The sequence below is a fragment of the Micropterus salmoides genome, unplaced genomic scaffold (genome assembly GCF_014851395.1).
Source record: "Micropterus salmoides isolate LMB-PRFRI ecotype aquatic unplaced genomic scaffold, ASM1485139v1 Ms_hic_scaffold_3, whole genome shotgun sequence".
Classification (NCBI taxonomy): Eukaryota; Metazoa; Chordata; class Actinopteri; order Centrarchiformes; family Centrarchidae; genus Micropterus; species Micropterus salmoides.
The window spans coordinates 37,350,652-37,366,634 of record NW_024042261.1 but is presented as its reverse complement, the minus strand read 5'-3'; the positions used below and the strand labels follow the sequence as shown (position 1 = coordinate 37,366,634).

General features: G+C 41.6%; 1 protein-coding gene across 2 annotated transcripts in view; it reads right to left on the bottom strand.

Moving 5' to 3' along the window:
- Positions 1-15,983, bottom strand: part of si:cabz01090165.1 (uncharacterized protein LOC100333421 homolog) — a 358,553-nt gene that overhangs the window by 223,339 nt on the left and 119,231 nt on the right. The window lies entirely within an intron of this gene.

Here is a 15,983-nt window from a genome sequence, read left to right as displayed (position 1 = left end):
TCAGAGTGGCGTGGGTGTAGCGTAGGTGACTGTTCGCCTTTGGAGGAATTGTTACATCACATTGTATGGATTGGCAAATACATACATTTTATTTCTCCAACAATTTTGTTCCACGCGAAATCCCATTTTCTAAATGTTTTAACTTGAATTGTCTCCAGGCCTGCAGGGATGTACTTCTGTTTACTTTAGTTAATTTACTTTGCGTGTCCATAAAATATACAAGTAAGGTAATTAAACAAGGTGATAAAATGCAGCCACAACAGAAGAACACAGGAAAAACACAATTTGTGCAGCAGAGATAAATAACAGAAAAAAGGAGAGCTGTAATAACTGTGGCTTCAAAACAAAAATGAAATATTGAATAAAGTCCTGATGATAAGTTGCGATTGAATTAGAAATCAAACTCTAAATTACTTTTAAAACACAACATGATGGATGAGGACAGCAAAACAACAGTTTCCATGAAAAATAAGCAGAAGAGAACATGAATAACGGGGAAAGAGTGAGTGAGTGGGAGGAAGAAGGAGGAAGAGACTGTATTTTAGATCACTTGGGGAACTTCAAGCTGTTTTGTTCAGACACTAAAAAAGGAGGGAATTTTAGCAACAACAGGAAGCTGTCTAGCCCGAGAATCAAATAAACAGGAGGTAACGGGAGAGAACAGGAGATCAGGAAACTTCCAGCAGACCTAATTCAAAGATGAGCACGCGAACAGTTGAAGTGATGCAACTCTGAAGGTGAATTTCCCAGTGTTTTTGTTTAGTTTAACTCTTAATGATATCCAAAGCCTGATATCTCTACCTTTTACTTCTACATACTGTTGCACTGGGTGACATGATCCTTCATTACCGTAAACACACAGACTCTGTGGTTTATTTTGACTCAATCGTCCTACGTGGACAACGCATTGACAGTAATGCAGGTGAGAATACTGCAGGTGAGCAGAGATTTAGGGTATCTGAAAAAGCAGGGTTTCTGTGAGGTCTAACTTTATGTGTGACATTCTTGGGAAAGAGGGACGGATTAGGAAAGAGATTACCTGGAATGTAGTCAGATAGAAAGGGAGAAATGGACTCAAAGTAGGGGATGAGAGTGACGGAGGAGAGAGTTGGACCAGAGTGAGCAGCAGACAGGTGTCTCACAGTCACTCTTCTTGTCTCCCTGACGGTCAGCACTTCTCTGATTGACAGCTAGATTAGCATTAGCACGACTACATAACAGCGGATTAGCTTTAGTACGGCCGGTACTACACAAAAAGGGATTAGCTTTAGCACAGGCTAATGCTGCAGGCTAAGAGATTAGCACTAGCTATGCCATGGCTCCAAGCTACATGAGAAAAAAGATTAGCTATACTCTGACTCCAAACTAAACAACAGTACATGATCAGCAGGGGATTTAACATGTATAGGATGCAAGGTAGTGATGAGAGATTATCAGGGCTTTAACTTGAAAGCATTCAAAAGCCAGTGCTATTCATAACTAGTGAGATTAAAATAGCGCTCATAACAGAAACAACATTAAAACAGAAGATTTAGTGTCCAACAGGCTAGACTGAACTGGCTGCAGGACTCTTTTGTTCCTCAGTCTGTCAAACTGAAATCAGTTGTTTTTTCTGTCTTTGTAAATCAGATCAGGTGTTCCAGATGCGATCCGTCAATCCAGCAGCAATTTGGTCAAAGCACATTGACTCTGAAACGGGGCTGATGTTGCTCAGGAGGTAGAGCAGGTTGTCCAATGATCAGCGGTTCGATCCCTGACTCCTCCAGTCTGCATGCGGACAAGATACTGAACCCCAAGCTGCTCCCTCACTTGCTGTGAGTGTGAGTGAGTGATCTTAGTTTCTGTCAGCATCTTGCATGGCAGCCTCTGTGTGAATGTGTGTGAATAGGGCGAATGTGACATGTGGAGTAAAGCACTTTGAGTGGTCGAAAGACTAACAAGGCGCTCCAGTCCATTAGTAAACCACTGTCTGTAAAACTAGACAACAACTCTGTGATGTTTCGATATACTGTATCTCTACAGGGAAACATTTTAACAGAGCAGCTTGAAACTTCACGAAACGAAAGAATAATACCTGCCAACATTAACTGTCTGGGCTGCTGTGCTGTTCAGATAATATATATATATATATCATTTCAATCGCTGGAGTGAGTTCAGCAAAAATCCTTCCTGACTCTGTTATGCAAGCAGCTGTCAAGTGTCACTTGTAATTATAGAGGAGCTGACACTCCTGCGATAAACATGGTTTGAGGAATGAACAGTTACAGTATGTCCTGCTGTGACACTACTGGCACAGAGGGCAGAGAACAAAGGGAATGAAACTGGTGCCTCTGGGTTTGGGTTTTATATCAGGGAGAGAGAGGGAAAGTTATAATCATGAAGGTGTTTCCTGCTTCGATTCTGTGTCTGCTACAGTTCAAGGAAAATCAAAACTGGGGCACAATGCATAAATCTGCAGTTTTCCCATTACGTGAAATATATAGTACTGACACAGTATAGTTTGGGATTTATCCATCTAAAAAAGTCCGTAGTTGAAAGAAACAAACACAGCAAAGTTTCTCTTATTTTGCATGTTATCTTGATATCCTCTCCTGAGCACATTCAGTGCTTTTCTGTGGAGGAATTAAAGATTCAGGTGTAGGTCTCTCAGTCCGTCATTCAAAGGAGCTATAGACGGGTTTCTGCACAACGGCATCACCAAGATGCACATGCAACTAGGTGGCAGAAAGCAGCACATCAGTTTATACGGCATATCTAGCTGCAGTGTAGGGCAAATTACTCAGAAATTGTAATGACTTAATTTTTTACTTATTACTCATTTAAAAAGTAATAATATTACTTTACTTATTACTGGGTATTAAAAGTAAATAGTCACGTTACTCGTTACGTTGCAATTACTTTGAACCAACGCACCCCATCCTTAAAAGTGACGGGAAACCTGTTCAACTTTCAGTTTTAGAAATTAATCCACTTTACTGGAACAATAATTAACCTGAGGAGGCAACAAGCAGCCGAACTGAAAACCTCTCAGACCACAGGATGCTGGATCATATAGGCTATTTTAAATTATAAAAAACAAAGCAGGTCCCTCCCAACATTTTAACTGATTGCGTATTCAGTATCAGTTCAATGAGTATGATTTTTACAGTACATAACATTTCTTAATGTCACTGGCTGAAATAGAAAAAAACACAGCTAGTCTCTCCCGACACAGAAGTTGGAAGCAGGAGTGTAGAAACTATATTATACTATACTATAAATGAGTGAGTGATAGACGCTACAGCTGTTGTATCAGTACCGTGACCACAGCTGACTCCACGCTGTGTTCGGTCGGAGTGTAGCCTAAACATCCAAACTGTTTCGCTTACAGTCTGTATGACAAAAAGTATCAACTCGACATCAGCTAAATAACCATCCACGATACTAATGTTGACTGGCAAGACAATGTTGGTAACGATGGCGAAGATAGTGGAATATAAGCCACGAATGCGACACATCTGGGACTATCACCATTTAATCCAGCCACCACTTAAACTGTCACACCGTGTCTAACGGCGAGCAGTTGCTAACGTTATCCAGTGCAAAGTTGTATCGCTTTCCACATTACTTCACCAACTAACGCCACCCATATTACTATCCTGTGTACCGCCAGTATTATGTCAAAGTGTTGATTTAGCCTGCGAGAAAAGATGTTAAAGCAAATGTGGAACGATTTGTTTACTAGCCTATAGTGATGCAAAGCAGGGCAGCCAGCTAACGCTAATTAGCTCGGACATGCCGCTGTTTGCTTCATAATGTTCAATATAGATTTATTGTCCTTTTACCGACACATAGCTTCTCTACCTCTCAGTCGCTGTAACTCACGTGACCCACATAATGCAACAAAACGGCGACAACAACACACAGGAACAGTCATCCATTAACTCACAGTAAGGTTACTTAGCTGTGGTCAAACTGCTATAAAGTGTGATACTATCTCGTTATAATATTCAGTCCAGATCACTCACCGTTTTGTTATCACCCGATACATTTAGCGGTGCTCACACTGCTGAGCCTCCGGTGAAAGATACACAGATAGTAAAGATAGTTACTGAAAAGCTGATGGTGAGCTAACGCCAATGTATCACGTCGGCTAAATGCAGTAAATGCACCGTTATCATGTAACCAACACGGATTAGTTCAGCCTCAAGCTGATAAAACTATTGCTGTAATGCTGCAGTGGGAGTTTACCTGAGTCTCCAGCCTGCTGTGTGAAGCTGTCTCCCTGTCTGTCTACAGCCGCTGTCACTCTGCCTTTTTTTTTGGGAGTACTGTGCCAATATGCCAGTGTCTCGCTGCGCTGAATGAAAGGTTCGGAGCCGGTGTTGATCTGCCTCTGAGCCAGGAACACTGAAGTAACAGAGCCTGAACATTTCTGGAGAAAAGCCACAGCCGGCATGCTGGTGTGTGTGCGTTTACTGCAGGATTTCTGTATGAAAGCGGTTGTGTTTCAGATTATGCTCGGTCATGAGTTCAAGCGAACACGCGTACGAGCACACACCTGGTTGCAATCTTAAAAATGCACCACTAGTGGCCGCTGAAAAGACCCCAATGTCCCTTTAATCCCCCCATTTTCTCTTTCACCAATCAACACCTTTAATGGACTGCCGATTATCCAAAATGCTGTAGATCATGTGAGCACACATTGCACCTGTTTCAGAGAAGTCGCACACTGCAATTGAGACTTGTGAGGTTTCTTAGCGTTTTGAGGGTTAGGGGTAAAGTTAGGGTTAATGTGCTATTACCTCTTTAATAAACTACCGCCCCACTATTAACATGTTATTACCAAGCTATAAGGTAAAGTTCTACCAAAAACTGATGGTGCAAATGATGAGTGTAGTAGTTTAAAACAAATCATCAATAAAAAGCCACAGATGGCCACAGTGTCATGAACAGACAGCGTGTGTGAACAAAAGGAAAACCTCTCAGCTGCCTCAAGCATACAACTCAGTTCACAACTTAAAATATACATTTTTCAGTCTATGGTTCATGCAGGTAAGTGTGTCTTGAATAACATGACATCTCTTTCAAAACAGTAAAAGGCCTGTCAGCCGGCAGACGCTGAACTCCTCAGTCTGCACTTGCTGTGTGCTTCTAGCTTCTCTTGCTAAACCACAGAACAAACTGAAAAACAAGTCTGCTCGGCAACTCGGAGGAGGTGATACGGTTACCCACTGACATTTGCTTCATGACATTTGAAGACTCAAGAATAAACATATTAAATAAAAAGAGACAACATGGGTTTGGTTGTTAATGTGATAGAAATTAGCAATCAGATTTCTGAAGGGGGCCTTTAAAACCGCAGCGAGCTCCTTCCTGATCAGATCAGATTTCTCAGGATGCTCTATTGATTTGATGTCAATTACCCTATTCTTTAGTCAGCAGCTTTAATCAACAGACCATGCTGAGAAACATGATCTGCTCAAAACCGTCTGATTTGCACAGACAGGTCGCAGCTCCACACGCACATACGATCACATGTGCACATGCAAGACCTTTTGAGAGAACATTTTGGCATACACATAGCATTGCTACTCATGAAATCAGTGAATCAACGCATAAAAAATGTAAACAAACAAAACGGGGACCCACTTTCACAGCTCCTTAGCGCTAACAGAGGTGTAAAACTCCACAAGGAAGCTTTACCATGACCATAAATTGACCTATCTTAATGAACAAGAAGCCGGCTTGTCAAAAGTCAAACGAATGATATTCATTAATATAATTCTCAAACACAAACATCCTGTCAGAACAATGTGCATCATGTTTTAATGTTATCGTTGCTGTCCTGTACACATGCCAGCTCAGTTAGTTGACTGTCTACAATCCTCCATTACGGCGTCAGCGCAGACGTGAAGAGGATCACACTTTGGAGAAGTGTTAATAACAGTCTCTTCGAAGCTGCCTGTGGTCTTACTACTGTAGTCCACTGACTCAGAAGCGTTTCAGCAGCGGAGCATGGAGCCTGCCCCACGTTATTGACTTGTTAATTTGTAATTTTTGTGCTTTACTACCTTCTTCACAGCTCTTTGTGGCCCCGTTTTGTTCTGTCATCTGCACGGCTGCATATCCCACAGGGAGCATTTCAGAATAAGAGCATGCCTGATTTTGCTGACGTGTTTAGATTTCATTGATTCCGTAATCAGCGCTTACTTTATTTGCTTCTACTATGATTAGGTTAGCTACGTAGTTAAATGGTTTATTTTTTTGTTTGTTTTAACTGTGTTTATTGTTTCATGATCGGGGGTCTGCACAGGGTGTTTGGATTTTAAAACTGAGCAGCAGACAGCTTCGTATGTTCATTTTAAATGGAGATTCTGCCGGGAAAGAAGCTTACATTGGTCGATCATGACATACATCCTGTAGCCTATTCTAATCTGTTGGTTGCATGCATTTTAGGTTGGTATTCAAAGAGAGAAGAGATTAGTCATCAATCCTGCCATATCCTAGTCTCTGGAATAACAATATAAAAATAGGGCTATAGAGAACTATTTTTAGTCAAAAGTGGTTTTAAGGGATCATGGACTCGAGAATTGCTGTATAAGTAAGATTTTGATGTGAAACATCATCTACAAGAAGTGCTGTTGTTTTTTAAACGGCAGCTTTACAGCAAAAAAGGATCTGACTAATTAGTGAGTTAGAACAGTTTGAGATACTCAAACAACTGAGTGGTGAATAAGTGCCAAGAAAGTGTGGAAGCGTTGAGTTGGCACTAACAGAAACACCTACAGTATAGCACATCAATATTACAAATGGAATTAGATCAGAAAACAGGAAAGCTTGTCAGTAAAATATAATCAAATATACTTGAAGAGGTGAAATTTAAATTAATGGTTTAAATCCAAACCTGCTCTTCAGCTGGGGTAACTTACAGCAGCTTAAAATAAAAAAAAGTCTGTCACGACACACCCCTCCATTATCTACAATTCATAGTCTCAAAAATTTCTGTTGTGGAAAAAAAATGTAATCAAGGGAACTTGACAAAAAGGGAAGTTCCTCCTTGAATCCTTCTGTCATAAAGTGTGTAGTTAAGACACCCATGATGTCTCCTTTCAAGCTTTTGTAGATAAAGGACTTGATATAAGATACAATAATTTCAGTCACATCTTTAGAGGTTGTTTTTGTCTTACGGATCCAGCACTTTCTTCACCTCGTCTCCTATCTCCTCTGCTATCTCCTGTGTTCTTGTCTCCTAGCAGGGATCATCTATCCTCTGCCTGTCTGCCTGCAGTCGGCTGTCAGCTCTGACTGATGGTCCAGCGTTTGATCCTGTCTGGGTTTGATTGCCAGGGTCTTGTTATCTGTCATCCCGGCAAAGGGGAAACTCAATCTCAGTTTCTCAGCCACAAAATGGTTTCCCCGGGCAACGCCCCTCACCGTGGAAACAACACGGAAAGTGGCGCCTCTGTCGCCACATTCAATCCGTCGACCTGCCATCTGTCAGCGTCAGTCAGTGCTGTGTGAAGATAGCGTAGGAGAGAAAAATTGTGTGGGTACATAGAAGTGTGTGTAAGACATATATTGAGTGTGTATGTGCTTATGTCATTTATCACTGTCATTGTCGAGGTGTGTTTACTTGGTTAAGTGTGTGTGTGTGTGTGTGAAGGAGAGATATTGTGAGGATGCCTGTGTGTACAATAAAACTGCATGCTTAGTGTTTAGAGGTGTGTGTTTGTGTGAAATTGGTGGTTCCCAACTTTGGGGATCAGGAACCTCCAAAAAAGGGTCACAAGATGGGTGTTATGGCAGAAAATTGTGTCTTCTTATATTGTGTGCATTCAAAGCTGAGAGAGAATCTCTGTTCCCCAAAACATAGAAACCTAGATTGTGTAAATGATTATGCATCGCTTTGCTCGGGGCCAGACGCCTGAAGCTGCCCTAGGCAGCAGGCCTCTGGACCAGCTGTATGTGTTATAGTACTTCTCTTTTCTTAATAAATTCTTCAAAGACAACGGTTGGTTGTTACTCAGTTATTTGCTTAATCCCTCACCAGTAATATACAATTTCCAAGTTAGGGAGAAAAACTCCAACATGTTTGTGCTCCATGAAATTATGTTTCTTATGTCACCAGTCACCAAAACACAAACTATCTATTTACCACTAGAGAAAAAATATATTCTAAAATTTCATCATCTCATACTCGTTGCACTGTTGAACACAGTTTATTGCAATCTTGCAACATCTCCAGACCTCAGCAATACAATTGGCACGGACAATGTTGTCATAACCACTGGGAATAATGGTCAGGAATACCAGAACAACGCCTGGGGTATGAAGGGAAATCAAGCTTCACATGACCCAACAACCTCCAGTGGTCGGTGTGCTCACTCTACAGCATTACAGTGGAGGGCGGGAACTTTCTCACCTTAAAGTCAGGGGAAAACTGCATTGCAAAATTTTCAGCCTAACCTTGACCGCAGTAAATTTTTCTAATGTTGGCACTGAACACTGAAAACAACATCATAAAAAGAAATCCAGTGTTTTTTCCTCCCATGTCATGATCTTTGATGTTAAGTTACTCTAAGTTAGAATGGTTGGAAAATATTGCAAAGTTAGGCAGGGCAGGTTGTAAAGGTTGTAAATTCCTGTTTTGGCCATCGGGCTGACGATCGTTTCGGAGGCAAAACCATGAAGAAAACCAACTCTGTCTCTTACAAATTACCTTTATATACACAACTAATTTTAAGCAGCAACATGATGTTTCCTATTAACATAATGAGGAAATGTCGTTAATGAACGTATCAATAAACTCTTTATTGTCAACATATTTAATTTGTTTCCCATAAATAAATCTGATCTTGCAATACACTATCCTCTTCTAGTGGCTGCAGCATTATTCAGCCTTTTCTCTGCCTCTCTTTAGACAGTGGCAGCGCCTGGGTAAGGTTACAGAAAAAATTGTGGTCTGGTTTAGAACAGAATAAGTCTGCCGTGACTTGTGTGCAGTGTGTTTATTTACATTTAAACAAAGCCACAATCTTCCCCCAACTTTTACCCAACCACAGACGGGACTCACCCAAGACTTTGGAGTCGAGGTCCAGCGCTTTGTACGCCCACCATCGTTGAAGAAAACTAATTCTAAAGGTTTTCTGATGACAGGCCACAGCCAGGTGCTACGTACTATTTTTCCAGAAACATGAATCCTTATACAATAAAATTAAAACATTTAGAAGAAGATGTTTGACGACCAGCATTCCCCACTGTAGTCGGGACCCTTCTGCAGCGGCCTGGTAGTGATTTCCACCCTGGCTGCAGAGGAGATTACTGTGACAGATTCAGAAAAACCTGCCTTTACAAGCCTCCATTTTACTGCCTCTTCTCTGTATTATAAGGAGAATCCAGCGCGGTGTCACAGCTGGAGACTGTTCCAGTGTGAATAAGGACACATCTGTCCTCAGTAGGATCATGATGTTTTCTGGGTAAAACTAATAACGTGTTTCTCCCCACTGCTTTCCCCCTCCTTCCTATTCATCTTTCCTCACTGGTTGTCCTCAACTAGTTTCTCCCTTCATTTCCTACTTCCTTCCCCCCTTCTTTCTCTTTCCTCTTTCTAATCTCTTATAAACACATTCTCCTTACTTCTCCTCCTCCTCCTCCCCAACCTCCATGCTTCCTTCCCCGCCTCCTTCTTTCTTATACTCCCTTCTCACAGTCCCCCCCCCTTCCTATCGCCTCACCTTTATATTCCTCATAGTGTCTCTCTTACCTTCCCCTTCCGACCACCCCTCGTGCTCACACCTCCCTCCCTCTCCCCCATGAGTTATAACAGATAAGTATGGAGCTATCTTAAGCTCTGCGCTTCTTGCTAGAAAGTAATTTGGCGGTGGGTCGCTAAGTCACCCCCAACTGTCACCTGGCAACCACCTCTATCACTGGGCGGCCATCTATCTCCACCTCCTGGTTAAATCCTTCCGCTCCCCCACATACACACACACCCAAAAGAACACAGCTAGCACAAACACACATTTAGAGTCTAAAAATGTATAAAAATAAACACGCCGAGGCAACACACAGGAACTTAATCAACAAGTTTAAATAAACAGGCGAACGTACATATGTATGAAATCTATATTGTTACACATATATTCGAACCTCAAAGCTGCATTCAAGGATCATCACAATCAAAGCCCCAAACACACACATGTATATACACACACTCACACACAATGATTTTTCTCTCCTATCAGTCCAGACAGACGGCGGCACACAGCTGCCACACTAGTATTAATAAGATGTGTGTGCATGTACTGATTTTATGTATTAGCATGAACAGTGCCGTGTATCCCTATTCAATGTTTGTGTTTATGTTTTCATGTGTGTGCGCGTGTAGATTCCAGCTGTACTGCAAATCATGTTAAAACAGCCGGCGTAGGGCTCAGGCACAAAGAAAACAGCTGGGGGAGAAGAAAAGACAGGGACGAGGAGAATGAAAAGATGGAGAGAGGGAGAACGCGCACAACAACAAACAGCAAGAAACAAACAAAATGAGAGGGGAGAGAAAGAAAAGACATTAAAGAAGACACGAAGAAGCAGCGAAAGACAGATGGAGCTGGAGGTATAAAGCGAGGGAGGTCTACTTTAATGGACTATTCTGCATTCAGTTTGTTGCTGGAGGCTTTTGGAAACCCCTGCACACTGTGTCTATTAGTCTAGTGAAAGGGCAAACACAACAGCCGCTACAATGTCCCGCTGCCGACTACACATCTCATTACACTGACCATTTTCAGGACAATCCTCGCCTGATGAAAGCTTTTCACCTTGCTGTTAGACCACAGGCAAACTCTGAAAACCAACTCATCAGAAGTCTGTTAACTGTGTCCCACCTGACTCCGGCAGGACAAGACGGAGAGACACTTTTTTTTATTCCCTAGTATTTTAACTGACAGGTTCACTACAGATACACTGGGTACAGACATTCAACCACAAGATCCATGTTCAGTGCATGAATGACAGGATCTGCTGTCCTCAAACAAGACGCTGAGTATCTACCGCTGCTGTCTAGCTGAACTATAGCAGGGCAGTGAGAAAAAAAGATTCATTACAAGGTGTGCTGGTGGCTGACAGCGGTGTATAATGCATATTATGTAACTGTGACATTCCCAGTTCACTTCAAATCAGGATCTGTGTTGCATTTTGTCGCCCTTTCATTCCTCTGCCTTCCTACCTTTGGCTATCAAAAAAGTCTTTCATTAATATAACTAAATATCAGTTTCTTGTCTTTTTCTGCAGCAACACTCTGGCGTCTCAGATTGTTTCCTAGTAAAGTAAAAAAGTGTTCCCATTTCCTTGCCTTTTTGTTGGTTGCATCTAAGGTCCATTAAACACCCCATTAAAATCACCACGAATACTTTCACACCTGCCTCGTTTGGTCCAGACTTTGATCAGAACCAAAATTGTGGGTATGAAACCTCCCCTGGTCCAACGAAAAGAGGTAGTCTCGGTCCGGATCAAACTGAACCATGGTTCGGTTCATTTCTAGTGTGAAAGCATTTTTTGGATGGTTTGGACTACAGGAAGTTCGGCGGTTACTGTGTGAACCGGAAACAAACAAATGCACAGAAAAATGCATTGAAATAAGAATACAATTAAAAATCTCCCGTGAGAGCTCATCTTTTCATACAGACGGCCATTATGGAAGCAAACTGCCACTCGCGTCTCTCCTCGAACAGAGCATTTTCCCCGAAGTTGAACATTTTTCAACTCTTGGCGACGGGAAAAAAAACACTCAGTGCCTCGGCACGCTGCTGGCATTCTTACCAGCTTGTAAAAATGTAGCACTCTCATTGCAATGAATTGAAAAAGACGCTGGCATCAGAAAAAAAACGCTTTGGTCCAATAGATTGGATATGGCCATGTTGACCTACTTAAAGCTAGACAGGATGTAGCTTGTTGCCTCTTGACCAAAACGTGGGTCCATAAAAAACGGAAACAAAAAAAAACTATGTTTCAATTTCAATAAAGCTTTCTTCTAGTGCTGCCAATAAACAATAAAGCAGCTTTATGTCCTGTCAGCATCACTTCAGTATCACATCACGCACCATCCCCATGAATGTTCAGCCTGGATGAAGCAGCTCAGTATTCTTTCAGTTTATTGTCAGGAATCCTCCAGGTTTGTTTCACTTGACCTCTTTACTGCCTACTGCTGCATTTAAAGCATTTATTTTGCTCAAGTGATTCTCATTAAAGCAGAAAAGTAATAAAAATAATAGACAAAAGGTTAAAGAAACACTTCAGGCTGCAGAGATGCATGTAAAGAAGGATTTACACAAAACAACTGCACCAGCATGCAATGATATTTATAAAATATATATAAACTTTTATCTTCCGTCTTATAGAAGACTTACAAAGACAATATCACAGCTGGTGAAGACAATACTTTACTTTCAAACCTTTAACATTCCTACTGGAGATATTTCCCAACACAGACATTTACATATTTATTTCCATATTCAGTATATATTCTCTATATTTTATCTCCATTTGATTTTTCCATATTTTGGACTTCATTTAAGCTCTATGAAGCATGCTTTAACGGCCAATCAAGTGTTTTATTATGTTATAATTTAAGTTTGAAAAACTTCAATATTATATTATAATATTAGATACCAGACTGCTTTCAAATGCCGCTGGCAGCTCACACCTACAGAAATGCACAGGGTTAAAGGTGAGTTCCGATCGCCTCTTTACAATTGGACCAGACACAACGAAGGAAAGACAAAACTTTAAGATACAAACTGGGAATAACAAAAAACAACCAAAAGACCTGACAAGAAATGCACAAAATGCCAGACCAACACTAACACATTTAATCAAATAACTGTTCTGTCTTCTGCATCCTAAGGTATTTGACAAGTATGTACACTTATTCTGTACTGCAGTGGAGTTCTTTTGCAAAGAAAAAACAAAAACATAAATTAACGCCTTCGTGTATCCATATATGCTTTGCAGAAACCAAACTTGCAGCCAGCTGCTGCTGTCAGGGGAAACGACATGTTCAAGATGAAGTGTGACAGACTCTGCACACAGTCTGGATTCATCTAGAAAAAAACGTCTCTGTGTTGGTTTGTTGTCTGCTGCTGTGCTTGAAGGTACTGATTTCCTGTCTGCAGTTTATATGCTCCAATCAGAGCACTGAAGGACCCCACCTACGCCTCCGCCCATCGTTCTTTCCTTCGTTCTGTGTTCTCTCCATCTTGTCTAAATGACAAGCGAAAAACGACCGACCCCCTTTCTCCTTCATGTTTTCAGTTGTACCGACGTTTTATGATACACGCCAGTTTGCTCGTGTTATCAGCGCTGTGTGTGAGTTAGTGTGTGCACGCAGGTGTGTAGGCGGGGGTTGTGTGTGTTTGTGTGTCTAAGAAGTTCTTTGGCGTTGTTTCGTCTGCTACCTTGTTGTGCTGAAGTTCATTACAGCAGATCAAACGTGGAAGTGTCTCACTGTCTCTGCTGGCCAGTACTTGGGAAGGTGAAAGATGGAGTGAGAGAAAAGAGGTGAATGGAGAGAGGGAGAGATTTCTATAGTGCTGTCTCGAAAACAGTTAACCTTCCTCACTCATACACACGAGATAAACATCATACTTATGTGTGATGTTAAGCTCTCCTATCGATTTCTCTAACTTTCATGTCTCTTCTACAACCCACCCCTCTCTCTCTTTTCCCCCTCAGTGAAACATGTTTCCATCCAAATGCTGCACAAACATTATCTGAAATAAGAAGCAGTCAGCAAAAGAAAATGGGAATCATTGCACCCAACGAAAATACCTGGTTGTTTAGCGAATGAGGTCCCGTTGTGCGGTTGACGGCTCGGAAAAAGAGAAAAAACTGATAGAAAATGCAAATGAGCTGCTGACTACGCGACGATGCGAGTCGACGATGGGAAAGATTTAAAAGTAGCGTATTCTGACGAGCTGACGTGTGCCAAGATGATGTGTGTGTGTTGCTCTTAACTCCAGTGAATAGTGGCGTTTCTTCTTTCCTAGGGAGGAGCTGTTTTGTTTGATTGTGTTCCAGGTGGTGGACAGCAGAGTGGGCAGGAGGATGCGCCGTATAAAGGGGCCTGTGTGGAGGCCGCCCGCCCTCTCCTGCCTTCTCCCTTACCAGCCCAGCCAAACGGGGGGTTCTGGGGGAGACCTCATGGCGTGATGTACCCTCTGTTGTAGTTTACCTATGTGCTGGAGAAGAACCGTGTAAATTTCAGAAACAGTAGGGGAGAGCTGCCATTTATGTTGAATATGGTTTTCTCCTGTTTTTCAGGTTAAGTATGTGTTGTTGGTTTTTTTTTCTTTTTGTATTTACTTTGTTAGGGTTACTTATTTGGGATGGGAAGAGCTGGTTTTGCTTGTTATTTTGGCCTGGCTCTCCCTGATGTCTGGGTTTTCTATACCAGCTCTAAATAAATCCATGTTATTAACAGACTGAATATTCCGTGGCACTTTGATGATTTCTGGGGAGTGCGCTCAGGTTTCCCCTATGCCGGGCGCTACTTTTATAAATCACACCCATGCTGTGTGGTATTTATGTCTTAAACTATTATTACTTTTAGGTTTCTGGCATTCGTGGTGAATCAGAGGCCTGTTACTTTGGTTTGCGGCCACAAGCGAATGCTGCCTCCTGTTTCCTGCAATATATGTCCAGTAATGGTCCAACATTGTGTCCAACGCAGGCAGGCCAAAAAGTGTTTTATTTCACAATATCTAACTTTTTTTTTTTACAAAATCCTAAAATTTGCAAGTTGTGTCTCTGTATCACCTTGTCAAGTGCTCTCACGTTCTCTTCTCTCGTCACCTCTCCCTTTTTTTACTCTACTTTGATATTCATTGTATCTGTGCTACTCTGCCATTATTCCTCTCTCTCAGCTTGCTATCCTGTCGTCAGCATGTCTTCCTTATCATGCTCTGTGTTCACGAAGCTAATTAGCTCCGTGATTGTTAGCCGACGCAGCACTAGATAGAATGGACTAGCAGTTTTCCAGACAGGTTTGTATACACACACAGAGCAAGGAGAGCCATTTGAGGAACTACTGTAGAAGTCCTGCAGTGGCTATTCTTGTGCGTGTGCGCATAGTCTTGAACTCTAGTATAATGACTTGCTGGATGCAGTGCGCTGCAGTCTCGGCGGTTCTGAAGCAGAGAAATGATGAGGCTCCTTCTGTGTTGGACACCAGTTTATATTTAGCAGTTTCCTCTGTTTCCATGCAGCAGCAGCAGCATTCACACCACTGAGTGGAAGATGGGAAATTATGACAACATAACTTTACATCAATGGTCACAACTGCCTCTTTAACAGAAATACATGCCGTGCTTTGCTACTTTTATCCAATGAATTACTGTGGAACAAAACACACTCATGCTTTTATATTAATATTTTAATTTTAATTGTGTTAATCAAGCTTTATATTCCTGTCACTGAAATCAAGATCTCTTTTGCAATTAGAGACTTGAGAACAAATTACATATTTTAAAGATGTTCAGAGTTAAACTTTAGAGTCACCTCAGAGGAATTAGCTTCTAACTTGTGTTGTACGAGTGTTGGAAACACATCAAGTACTCTTAGTAGGATGATGTTAAATACGTGGTTAATGTTATGAAAAGGTCGTAGTTTGGTTAAGTTTGTGGTTTGGGTTAAAATAAGTACATTATGTCACGTGCAACATGACTTAACTCGTGATGTTAATCTCCAACTTAAAATTATTTAACTTTAAATAAGTCAACTTTGACTTTCTTTCACACGGGACCCAAACCTCAGGCTCCTCAATGAAAGTCCTCTGTTTGCTTAACCCATCCATCCATCCATCCATCCATCCATCCATCCATCCATCCATCCATCCATCCATCCATCCACCCTGACACCCTGACACCCTGACACCCTCCTTATGTGGACACTGTTGCTCTTTATGTTACGTCACCTGACTTCTTCCTTTGCTACCATCATGCGGCCGCTAG